This window comes from Crocuta crocuta, unplaced genomic scaffold, assembly GCF_008692635.1.
Source record: "Crocuta crocuta isolate KB4526 unplaced genomic scaffold, BGI_CrCroc_1.0 scaffold260, whole genome shotgun sequence".
In the NCBI taxonomy this organism is placed as follows: Eukaryota; Metazoa; Chordata; class Mammalia; order Carnivora; family Hyaenidae; genus Crocuta; species Crocuta crocuta.
The window spans coordinates 4,226,402-4,240,085 of NW_027527525.1; the positions used below are offsets into that span (position 1 = coordinate 4,226,402).

General features: G+C 43.6%; 1 non-coding gene across 1 annotated transcript; it reads left to right on the forward strand.

The window, feature by feature from the left end:
- Positions 1-1,783: 1,783 nt before the first annotated feature.
- Positions 1,784-1,868, forward strand: TRNAG-UCC (transfer RNA glycine (anticodon UCC)). Its single transcript has one exon. It is a non-coding gene; the product is annotated as a tRNA-Gly (tRNA).
- The last annotated feature ends 11,816 nt before the right edge of the window (positions 1,869-13,684 follow it).

Here is a 13,684-nt window from a genome sequence, read left to right on the forward strand (position 1 = left end):
TGACACATCATGCTTCTTTCTATCCATCTTCCCCTACCTTCCAGTGCGGGGACGAAGAAAATCAAGGAGAGGAAGGAGTCTTCAGTTGAGATACAAGCAATTAGAAGGCTAGTTTTCATCCTTGAATGTCTCACCTTCTTTTTATTTTTTTTAAGTTTATGTATTTAATTTGAGAGAGAGAGGGAGTGCAAGCAGGGGGAGAGTAGAGATAGAGGGAGGGGAAGAACCACAAAGCCTAGGAGCCCCACACGGGGCTTGATCTCATGAACCATTATATCATGACCTGAGCTGAAATCAAGTCAGTCGTTCAACCAACTGAGCCACCCAGGCACCCCATGCAATGTCTCACTTTCTGATAATTACAGTTGATTTTCTGTTTTTCTCTCACATTACTATCTAGGCTCCATGAGAGTAACAACTTTGTTTGGTTCACGGCTCCCCCCCCGCCAAGCCTGGGCACCAAGCATAGTGTCTGGCAATAAAAGTACATGCTCTGTAAATATGTGTTGAATGAATGAATGAATGACATATTAAAGTAGTTTTTAAAACACTGACTATAACTCAACAACATTGTGGGCTTTAAAAAGAAAAATTTGGGATCGCTGGGTGACTCATTCGGTTGGGCATCGAATTTGGCTCATGTCATGATCTCACGGTTCATGGGTTTGAGCCTCACATCGGGCTCTGTGCTAACAGCTTGGAGCCTGGAGCCTACCTCAGACTCTATGTCTCCCTCTCTCTCTGCCCCTCCTCTGCTCATGTTCTCTCTCTCTCTTTCTCTTTCTCTCTTTCAAAAATAAATAAACATTTAAAAAGTTAAAAACAAAAAGAAAAAGAAAAATTCAAGTTTTCAGATCCTGAAAATGCTGATACAGAGTCTGGTGTGGGATTCCAGAAGGGGCACTTCTTTAAATATACTCGTATAGGGGCATCTGGGTGGCTCAGTCGGTTAAGTGCCCGACTTTGGCTCAGGCCATGATCTCATGGTTCGTGGGTTTGAGCCCCGCGTCGGGCTCTGTGCTGACAGCTAGCTCAGAGCCTGGAACCTGCTTCAGATTCTTTGTCTCCCGCTCTTTCTGACCCTCCCCTGCTCATGCTGTGTGTGTGTGTCTCTCTCTCAGAAATAAATAAAACATTAAAAAATTAAAAAAAAATAAATCTACTCGTATCTCTGGAAGGATCCATAAGACATTCATGACATCTGTTGCTTTTGGGGAAGATAATGGAGTAGTTCCGGCCATGGAGGGAGATTTTTATAAACTGAATTTTTTATAAACTTTGATTTTTTGTTGTTGTGAGTCATATATTACCTACCCAAAAAGGACAATAAAATTTATATTAAAGAAAAAATCCTGCCTAGATAATTCTGATGTGCAGCCAGGGTTGAAACTGGCCAACTGAGACAAGTTGCTACATTTAAAAGAGGCCGGGGTAGGGCAGCCCCCGGGCAGGGGTGGGGGGTGGGGGGTGCGCTGCTTGAGTAATGGGCTGTCACCCAGACAGGCTAGGAGAATTCACTCTGCCAGACACAGTGAGTCCTGTAATCAACAGGGGAGACTGAGTAAGGGCAGCCGGCCATGCCTGGTGCTCAGTGGCCTCTCAGGCCTGTGTTTGAGTGAAATAGGAAAGAAATTTCATGTGCTCTGAGCTAGCCAGGCATTCAACAGGAAGGCAAACTGATGTCTACCCTTATTTGGTAATCAAAAGCTTACGAAAATTTTTCAGATAAATTTTCTTTTGTGGTCTATCTGATTGGCAATGCTTAAGAATAATATCCAGGGGTGCCTGGGTGGCTCAGTTGGTTGAGCGTCTGACTTCCGCTCAGGTCATGATCTCACAGCCTGTGGGTTCGAGTCCCACGCTGGGCTCTGTGCTGACACCTCAGAGCCTGGAGCCTGCTTCAGGTTCTGTGTGTGTGTGTGTGTGTGTGTGTGTGTGTGTGTGTGTGTCTGCCCCTCCCCCACTCGTACTCTCATTCTCTCTCAAAAATAAATAAACATTAAAAACATTTTTAATAAGTGTCAATACAATGGAATACTACATGGCAATGAGAAAGAATGAAATCTGGCCATTTGTAGCAACATGGATGGAACTTGAGGGTGCTATGCTGAGCGAAATAAGTCAGGCAGAGAAAGACAGATACCATGTTTGCATGTATAGGAGGATTAGGAGGAACTTAACGGAGGACCATGGGGGAGGAGAAGGGGAAAAATAGTTGGGGAGAGGGAGGGAGGCAAACCATGAGAGACTCTTGAATGCAGAGAACAAACTGAGGTCTGATGGAGGTGGGGGAAGGGGAAGGGAGGTGATGGACATGGAGGAGAGCACTTGTGGGGATGAGCACTGGGTGTTATATGGAAATCAACTTGACAATAAACTATTAAAAAAAAAAAGAATAGCCAGCATTGGGGGAAGGTATGGAGAAACAGGTGTCTTATGTACTGCTTGTGGGAGAATACAGTGCCACAGACTTCCTGGAGAGCACTTTTGCAATTCAGACCCAAATCCTTACAGGCATATCTGGTATCTTTTGATGCAGGTAGCATTTTCTGAATTTATCCTATGGAAGTATTCTGTCAAATGAGCAAATTTATATACATAAGATGTTTATCATCATATTTATAATAGCAGTTATATTGGTTAAAAACTGCAAATGACATCAATATATGATCATTTAAATTTTGGTATATATACACAATGGAATGTTTCCACTATCAAAACTGTGAAAAGAACATCACAATTAGGCACAGACACAAAACCGATTATAAAACGAGGGACAGAGTATGATGCCATTTTTGTAGAATAAATAGATGTATATATCTGGATAAAAGTTATAAACTAGGGCATAAACTGGATTATTAAAAGTAATTGTATGGAGTATACTCTTTAAGATTGATTTCTATATACATTTTTATTTTTGCTTGTGGTTTTTATAACAAACATGGAATATATGCTAATTTTTAAACAACCATGACACTTAAAAAATAAAGCCTGGAGCCCTTTTCCTTATATCAGGTAGGAGGGTTTTGCTTAAAACTAAGGGAAACCCTACTTAAGGATGCTCAACAACTAGGATATTCATTGCTTCACGTAGTAAGTCTGGAGGTGGGTGTTTTCAGAGTTGGTTCACAGGTGAAGCTCCAGGTCACCCTCTTAAGGGCGCTTTTTCTCCCCGAGGTCACAGATAGCATTATCTGCGTCTACAGATAATCGTGTCCTAAGCAGGAGCCATGAGGCTTCTGTTGAATACTCTATCTTAACCAGAGGAAGATTCTTTTCCAGAAACCAACTAAGAGGTCTCCCCTTGGATCCTCTTGACCAGAGTTGAGGTGCATGCCCACGCACCAGCTGCTCAAGAGGTCTCCTGCCTTCGTCGTTCTGGTAACCTCTGTCAGGAAGGAAGAGTAGGAATGTCATTAGGGTACAAAAATAACATTGTCTACCATGCAGGTTAATTCAAATTGCATCTGACGTGCCTCCTTCACACCTTCTAGTAGCGGAAGTTGATTTCACTGGTCTGTTTTACCCAGTTTTGGGGATGGGGGAGGGCTGGATGATGGTGGTGGTGGCCGAAAAGCATCTCTTCCCAGAAGCCTCTGGAACTCACACTAGTGGGCCAAGACACGTCCACAGTCTGAAGTACAGTTCCAAACCAGTGGCAAAGAAGGAATTAACAAAGTCTTACCCCGGCTCACACCAGTTTCTCACGGGCGTGCCTTTGTTTTACTTCTAAAGATCCTCTGAAAAGAAGATTTTACAACTTCCCTCCATGACCACTTTCTGTACCTAGTAAGGCATTGTGGGCTGAACTGTGTCCCCATCTCCCTTTCCAAATTTATATATTGAAGTCCTAATTCCTGATACTTCAGAATGTAACTGAATTTGGAGATGGGGACTTTGTTTTTGTTTGTTCTGGATGTTTTTTTTTAATGTTTATTTTTGAGAGAGAGAGAGAGAGACACAGAGCACAAGGGGGGGAGGGGCAGAGAGAGAGAGAGGGAGACACAGCATCTACAGCAGGGTCCAGGCTCCTAGGTGCCAGCACAGAGACCAGTATGGGGTTCAAACCCATGAACCGTGAGATCATAACCTGAGCCAAAGTCGGACACTTAACTGACTGAGCCACCCAGGTGCCCCTGGAGATGGGGATTTTAAAGAAGTCATGAAGTGAGACTCTTGAATGCTGACAAAAACTGAGGACTGATGGATGTGGGGGGGAGGGGGGGATGGGCATGGAGGAGGACACTTGTGGGGATGAGCACTGAGTGTTATGTGAAAACCAATTTGACAATAAACTATTTGTAAAAAATAAAATAAAATAAAATAAAGAAGTCATGAAATTAAAATGAGGCCTTTGGGGTGGAGCCCTAATCCAATTGGTCTGGTATCCTCATAAGAAGAGGAGATTTGGACACCCAGAGGGACACCAGCTATGTGTGTGCACAGAGAAGAGGCCGTGTAAGGACCCGGTGAGAAGGCCGCCATCTGCAAGCCAAGGAGAGAAGCCTCAGAAGAAACCAACTATGCCAACACCTTGATATTGGACTTGCAGCCTCCAAGTCTGTGAGAAAATAAGCCCCTGTCGTTTAAGCCAACCAGTGTGTGATACCTTGTTATGGGGGCCCTCGCAAGCTCAAGTATGAGGTAAAAGGAGAGCGTCTCACAAAACACAGCCCTCCAACCATCAGCAACTGAATCACCTGAGGGGGTCTTTGTGAAAATGGACTTCTGGGCCCGCTCCAGACTCATGAAATAAAAGCCTCTAGGGTCAGGCCCTACTTCATGAAAATGTACCCTGTACAAGCCTGTAGACCCCAGTGACCACAGCTATCAAGTCAGTCTGAGCTGGGTTTACCTCAGTGTTGTCACTAATGACTAGGGTGACCCTACAAATTGTCATCTAAAAGGGGAAAATCATGAGAACAAAGGAGCCTCTTTAATTGCCCTGAAATAACAGGTATAAACTGGGACCATCTTTATGCCAGGACGTATGGCCTCCTCATGAAAACCAGAAGCTGAGTGACTGAGCAGATCGCTGAAGCTTTTGCAGCCCCAGTGAATCATTTATAAGCTGTGAACTAATGGTATTAACCTCTTAGGGGTGTGGCGGGGAGAAAAGAAACCCTCTGTGATGCTCTTACACAGTTCAGAGTGATTGTGTCTCCCAGACTAGCTCCTTAGCCTAAAATTATTACACAATGGTGGCTTTCCTGGGTCATCACTCTCTGGTCTGTATGGATATAAACAACCACGAGGTCATTGCATTTAAACATTTAAAAAGTGCATAGAAACTTAATCACCTTGAGAAATGAGTGGAGCAGACCAAGGGGTATTACACACCTATTTTATCCCTGTAGTCTAATTCCTTTTTATTTTCTGAATAACTTAACCCAGCTTAGCTCCTGATTGTAGCTCCAAACAGATTGTAGCTCCAGACAGATAGTAACCTCCAGACAGGTTCTGTCCTTAGGCTGTGGGCATAGTTGTCATGTGGGACTGCAAAGTGTTTTCTTTCTTTCTTTAAGTTATGTATCTAAGTCATTGGCAGATTCCTACATCCGCTCTGGAATTCCCGGATCCATGTGATCAGCCCCGGGAAGCAAATGGGCAGATTGTGATGTGAAGGAGGTCAACACATGTCACTTCCACCTTCCTCCATGCAAGGCTGTTGGAATCTCTTCGGTCTGGATTCAAATCCCAATCTCACCCCTTGGAGAGCTGTGTGACTTTGGGTAAGCCATAAAACCTCTCTGATCCTCAGGTGCTTAAGCTGAGAAGTGAAGTCATAATAGTGCTCATCTCACAAGCTTATAATAAAGGCCAAATGAGATAATCCATTTGTTCCTTCTTAAGACTGGTTCCAAGATGGTGATACTTCCAAAAGGATAACAAATACGTATTAAAACTCTTGAAGGTAATGTGAGCCTTTAGGAAGGCTCTTGAAAGAGGAGACAAGGGAAAGGGTGTTACCCCAGGCATTGCCAGCACATCTTCCCCAACTGTCCCAAAATATTGCCTTCCTCAGAGTCTCCCTCATGGTGGTACCTCTTTCTTCCATTTCTCGTTTCTGTTACCCTCCCTCTTAATGCCAGCCTGTCATCCCTTCTCCCCCTTTCTATACCTCTTCTTTCTTCTGTGCATAACTCCGAGGCGTTTCTTGTGCTGATTCATTAGAACTGTTTCTACAAAAAAGAACTTAGGAGCTAAAGAGCTCTAAAAGAACCCTCTTTAGAAAGTGGGAGATGAGAATTGCTGTGAACACCTGTCTTTGATACTTACTTTTTGGTTTTGCTGTGGTTTATAATACATCTTGGCACAAAGTCGTTGCTCAATAAATGTGTTTTCTTGTCTGATTATGTTGTCTTGTCTACATTGCCCCTCCGGATCCTGTTTTGCTTTCCTCCTCTCCTGCTTCCCCCTTAATTTTCCTATCTCCCACCCATTGCTGTTCCTTCTGACAGTTCCAGGGTCCAAGCTGCTCTTTCCAGGTGCTCTCAGTTCTTTATTTTCCATTATTTATCTGGAGAAAGGGAGAGGGTTGATAAGATGTGAGTTTAAAGCTAAGACCTGATTGTGGACTGAGAAAAAAATATGCTCTGACTTTGGGAATCAGAAATTTGGGCTTTCAGTTAATGTTGGTCAGGATTTTTTGTTGCTAACAACAAAATAAGCTCTTGCTATTTTAAGTAAGGAAAGGTATTTATTTAAAGGTATTAAGTGGGTCCCAGAATCTGGGAAGGCTCGGTAAGCTTTGAAGCTACGTGGCCCCGATCGGTGCCACGGGAGCTGTCTCAGTGACAGCACCACCACCACGGCCACCCTCGCTTGGGACGAGACCCCAGAATGTCCACCACTGCAGTGCTTTTGAGGGTGCACATCTCTGTTCCCGCACCGGCCTCCCCAGCACGAGGACTTCTCAGTGTGTGCACTGCTGAATCCAGGCTTATATGCATCCAGTTGGTGGGGCCTGAGTCCCATGTATGCAGTAAGCTACCAAGCAGTGTAGGAATGTGAGAAGTTTGGGAATGGCAGGGCTCATACAGTGAAAAATTACCAAAGGGCAGACAAAGGAGCTGGGGATCCACAGTGACAAGTACCTACTCATAGTCCCCTCCCCGTACATTCACAGGCTGTGCCATTCTGAGACAGATCCCGCTGAGCTTCGTGTCCACATCCGTAAAACAATCAACACCTGGTGAGGGTGGAGGGCGTGGGACAAAGAATCCACTTCCCAGAGGCCTCTGGGTTCTAACCATTGAAATGCAGTCCAAGGAGCCAGATTAGGGATTCACAGCCAGCTTTGGAAAGGGCAGCTGAGCCGTGATCCATAAAGTCAAGGGCGACACTCTCCCCGGTAACTTCTAGGATGAAGAATGCGGTGGGGCTGCATACCTAAGCATGCATACCTCAGTGTACTGCACACCTTGCTTGCAGAACGGATATGCTGGGACCCAGGGCTCGGCAACCTCAGGATGCACCAGTCACAGAGGAAACAGCTGGACCACAGCTGGCCTTGTTTGGGCAGGAATCAGGAAATGGGTGAGCTCCCCCTGCACCAAGGTGCCAGCTTTGGACAGCAGGGTGTCATGGCTTCAGGAATCCGTGAGCCGGCCACAGTGCCAGCCTCAGTGGCAGGGGCATGGAGAGGCAGAGTTAGAGGTTGTATCATTAGAGGAACACATCTTCTTGTGCTCGGCACTGGAGGTACGCGAGTGGTCGAGGAGCAGCAAAGTTTGAAATGGGCCCAGAAGCTACTAGAAGCTACTCTGTGTACAGTTATTCCAGTCATCAAAGGTGTAATTGTACCTGGCGTACTCTGTTTTCATGAATGCCTGGCCGAAATGGAAGTGCTTAGGAATAAGTTATATGATGTAACGGATATGATTATAAATGCACCTTTTTTTTTTATTGATTGAAATGGAACAAAATGGATTTATAAAAATGTCTGTATTGGTGGGATCCAATTCTGTAACAGTAATTTGAGGCACGAAGTGCATGTTTATGTGAAGTCTCACACATTCCAAAGTATCGGATGGCCCCTGAGCTCATCAGACATGCCCATTCTGATGAAATCTAATGGCTCCAGATGAAACAGTCTGAAGAAGCAAGTGTACTTTTAAAGCATAGGGTACCAGTTTTCCTGGGATGCCCGCCATCCCCAGCACCGGGCCTGCCATCCCCATCATATACATGCCAGAGTCTACACACATCAATCGAGTGAAATACAGCTCAGTGTATTCTGATTCAGCAAACTGAAATGGAACAATGACATGTGGTGGCCATTAGTTCACATTTTGGAGGAGTGGGGCACCTGGGGAGTTCCTGCTTTTAAGAACTTGCAGTTAAAAAATCCCTTTCAGGAACGCCTGGGTGGCTCAGTCGGTTGAGCGTCCAACTTCGGCTCAGGTCAAGATCTTGCATTTTGCGAGTTCGAGCCCCACGTTAGGCTCTGGGCTAACAGCTCAGAGCCTGGAGCCTCCTTCGGATTCTGTGTGTGTGTGTGTCTCTCTCTCCCCCCCTCCCCTGCTTATGCTCTTTCTCTGTCTGTTTTTTTTTTTTTTTTTAACAGAGAGAGAGGGAGTCACAGACTCTGAAACAGGCTCCAGGCTCTGAGCTGGCAGTCAGCACAGAGCCCGACGCGGGGCTCGAACCCACGAACCGCGAGATCATGACCTAAGCGAAAGTCGGGCACTTAACCGACTAAGCCACCCAGGCGCCCCTCTCTCAGTCTCTTAATACTAAATAAAAACATCAAAAAATTTTTTAAAATCCCTTGCGAACAAATGCAAGTCACTATTGTTCATGTTCACTTAATGAGCAGCAGAATGGTCAGCGGTGAAACCCAAGCAGTTGCTGAGGACTGCTAGGAAGAAAGCTCGCTCTTTCTCTCTCAGGCTCAACCCCTATCATCTTGCACTCTTCCTACGTGACTGTCAAGACAGCTGGACTGAAACATATGCTAATTATAGTCTGATAGTGACTAAGTGCGGCATGGATCAGAAGACCAGGATTAAAACAGGCAAGGGCTGTGTGTGTGTGTGTGTGTGTGTGTGTGTGTGTGTGTGTGTATGCTTGTATTTATTTATAAATAATAAGCCAGTGTTATAAAACAATTAAATCAAGCTTTCGATCCATTCACTGTGATGACAACTACCCATTTCTGGGTGGTCGACAGATGCTTCTTTAGGAAACAGGCCCAAGAATTCCAGAGAAATTAAATGACCTCTTGAATGACAGAGGAGATCTGTTGTCCATCAGATGAGAGCTGCCCTCCTGATTCCCTATCCTTTGCCTGTCTCAGTCCGCCTGGTGACCAGGTCCTGGCCACTGGCTGCTACAGCTCATGGTGTAACACAGGCTGCGGGGACTCTAGTCTACCTGGCAGACGAACTTTCAATCTCGGTTTTTCCCATCTCTCCTCTTACTGCCTAGAGATGTGATACTAATAGACACCTGTATTGCTCTCGGGTCTCACAAGTAACTAAATAAAGACAATTTTAGAATTGGGACATACCATTTTTAATTTACTGGATTGGCAACTAAAAAAATAATCCACAGTGATATTGAAGATACAGAAGGCTGCGTATACATATAGGGTACAAACAGTGCCTAATTTGCTACCATCTCTCTGGAGAGCAACCGGCCTCACTTTTTAGAAGTGCTAACAGGCACATACCCTTTATTTATTTATTTATTTATTTATTTATTTATTTATCTATCTATCTATTTATTTATTTTTTTAATTTTTTTTACAAATCGTTTATTGTCAAATTGGTTTCCATATAACACCCGGTGCTCATCCCCACAAGTGCCCTCCTCCATGCCCATCTCCCCTCCCCACCACATCCATCAGTCCTCAGTTTGCTCTCAGCATTCAAGAGTCTTTCATGGTTTGCCTCCTCCCTTTCCCCCACCATTTCCCCGCTTCTTCTCCCCCATGGTCCTCCGTTAAGTTCCTCCTAATCCTCCTATACGTGCAAACGTATGATATTTGTCCTTCTCTGCCTGACTTATTTAGCTCAGCATAACACCCTCAAGGTCCATCCATGTTGCTACACATGGCCAGATATCATTCTTTCTCAATGCCATGTAGTATTCCATGGTATAGATAAACCACATCTTCTTGATCCATTTGTCCGTTGATGGACACTTAGGCTCTTTCCATGTTTTGGCTATTGTTGAGAGTGCTGCTATGAACATTGGGGTCCATGTGCTCCTATGCATCAGCATTTCTGTATCCCTTGGGTAAATTCCTAGCAGAGGCACATACCCTTTAGATTACCAGTGCCAGAAATTTAGCCTAAGGGAATAATTAAGAATAGGATAAATGTTTAGCTACTTGGACATTCACTTCAGTGTTATTCATAATAGAAGAAACGTGTTGGAGGAGAAGAAGCCATGCACATCCAACCACAGATAACTGACTTAATTGAAGCAATGTGAATCCATGTAGTGGAATAATACAGAGCCACTAAAATAATAATATGAAATAAATTTATTTGCATGAAGAGGTGTTGCACTGAAAGCAGGTAATAAAACAAAGAGGGCAGAGTCCTGTTTCTGGGAGGATGGAATAGATACACTTTTCTTATGCCTCCCACTACATGCAGTTAAAAGCCCTGGGTGTGATGTATAAGCAAGACTAGGAAGACTCTGAAAGGTGGAGAGAAGGCAGACTGGCTAGAGACCTCAGGCCCCAAGGAATGACCTGGTGGTGAGTCCCTTGGGGTTTTGCTTTGTCTGCCTCATGTATCCCAGACTTGAGCTGATGAAATCAGCAACCTGGAAACATCACTGGGCATAGACATCAAAAGCCCCAAGAAAGACGAATATTCTCTCATCACCGGAGCACCGGAAGCTTAGGAAGACAGAAAACTTTCAGAAGGTAACTTCTCTACCCTGGCTAAACAGCACAGAGGAAACTGCAGACCTATCCCCATCAGCAAGGTCAAGTGAGATGCTTAGACTTCCCCACTCATTCAGTTGTATTGAGGCACCCAGTACCCCCACCAGGATGCCATACTCAGAATCATCAAAGGGTTTCCCAAGTTAGAAATATATATATATATATATATATATATATATCACACATATATACACACATATGTTTTATTTATATCTATATTCATATCTTTATATACCTCTATCTCTATCTATGTATCTATCTATGTATCTATCTATCTATCTGGCAGCTGTTATAGTCCTGTGCTGCTCTATGGCCCTTCTCAGTGTACTACAGTAAAGCCTGTGCTGTTTTGCTGGCCTTGGCCAGGTTTAGCTCAGTGAGAGTGAGGAGGGAAATCCTCAGAGCTGGCGGCAGGATGCAGGTAAGGGAAGGCCCTGCAGCTTTTGTCTCACCTTTCTTTATGGGCCTGCATGCTCACATAGCTCTTCTGTTTCACAAGAGACTGCTTTTAGGAAGATATCTACTATAAATTATTTACACCTCAGTACAGACTTGTCACTGAGTCCTTTCATCCGTGGGTCTCTGGAAATGAAACAATAGCTATCCTTCTATGAAGAAGGATCACGTCCCCCATTACAGGGACTGGAATTTATTGGGAGAAGGGGAGACTGGGAGGTATTTCTTGACTTTCTAGAATCTCTTGCACTTATGTTGTCCTGGGTCCAGGAAACAAGCTGCCAGGTGGGTGCAGGAAGCTATTGTCTAAGGCAAGATATGGCTGCTTCAGGGCTTAGCAAGGAGGATAATCATTACTCCGTATGGGAGACAACGATTCTCTTGGTAATTTCTCTTGGTTTGCAGGTATAACTCCTTGCTAAAGTAAGAATAGGATTACTCACTCTATAGATAGACAACTACAGGCCAAAGATAGACCCCTATAAAAGATGTTTCATTCTTCAAAAGTTTTTCTTTAATTAAACAATGAAACCCATTGTTAAAATTAAATAACGGATTTCCAGTTCCAGCTCCAACATGTAAAGAACTCCCATCCCTATAATAAGAGAAAAGCTAAACAACCTGAAAATCAGTGACTTTTCTTGGACCCACCAGAAAACTGAGATCACAAGGCAAACAGCCACTCTGAAATGTAGAGAAACAGGCGAATTCAGAGTCAGAGCCAAGATCTGCTCACCTGAAGCAGAAACACCCTGGAGCTAAAAACTAATGGGAATACTTAAATGGTAATTTTGATGAATTTCTGAAGACTGAGTATAGAACAATTTTCTCTGGAGTGAGAAACTCCTGGTGGCCACGGTTTGGGCGGAGCGTCACATCTTCATGGGGTTCACCTCTAGTAACCCCACCAGCTTCTTGCAGTGAAAATCCAAGCATTATCCCCTCGTGGTTCTGGAAGTGGGAGGAGAAAAGGAACCATGTGGAAATACTCCAAAGCATTCTGCATAAGAAAGGCCTACCCAGAAAAGGAAAAGACTTCATCAGACCCTTAGTCCACTAAGGACATTTATTGGACTTCACCTTGCTGTAGCCTTCCCCTGTCATTCAAGGTGGGGAGGGAAGATGGGAAGAGACAAAGAAGCACTTGTAAAGGTCAAGGTCACAGTCCAGGGACACAGGCTCACGAAAGGACTGAAATTTAATAATAAGATTAGAATGCTTCCCCTCCTTACCATATCTTACCACACATCCTTACCACATCTTGCTACCTTATCAACAAGACGCCAGAGTAATGACGATGATATAGAGCTGAAAGAGCTGCCAGATGCAGACTCTATTGAAGGAGGAGTTCTTAGGAAAACCTAACGACAAACACAGTCCCTGGAAGAGTTGGAAGTTCTGGCATCTACCACTACAGCAAATATTAAACAGAGGCCAATTCCTAGACATAAAATATCACACTAAAGGCCTATTTTCCTCAGTTCCTGTATTACTCAATACCATATGTCCAGCTTTTGAGAAAGAAAATTATAAGATATGACAAAATTCAAGAAGAAAACACAGTCTGAAGACACAAAGTAAGCATCAAAACCAGGCTCAGATATGTTACAGAAGTTAGAACTATCAGAGCAGCGGTTTAAAGTAACTATGATAGAAAATAACGATGATTAATATGTTAAAGGCTGTAATGGAAAAGGTAGACAATGTAAAAGGACAGATGGGTAATGTAAGCAGAGAGTTGGAAATCCTAAGAAATAATCAAATGAAATATAAGAAGAAAAAACCCAACTATGTAACAGTAATGAAGAATGGCTCTGATGACTGCATTAGCCAACTAGACATGGCTGAGGGAAGAATCAATGAACTTAAAATAGGTCAATAAAACTTCTCAAACTGAAATGCAAAGAGAAAAATAATAGAAAGAGGAAAAAAGCCAAAACAGAGCACCTAAGAACTGTGGGATAGCAAAAGATATAACCTAATTGGATATGTGGATAACACATAATCGGAATACCAGGAGAAGAAACAAATAATATAGCAGAAGAAATCATTGAACAATGGCCAAGAACTTCCCAAAATTGATAACACACCGCAAACACAGATCCAGGAAGCTGAGAGAACACCAGGCAGAATAATACCAAAAACTCTATATTATTTACATTATCCTAGTTAAACTTTAAAAAAACCAAAGACAAATTCTTGAAACAAGCCGGGAGAGGGGCATATCTTACCTATAAGGGACAAGGATAAAAATTACAGCAGACTTCTCATCAGAAATCATGCAGGCAAAAAGAGAATGGACTGAAATATCTAAAGTCTTGA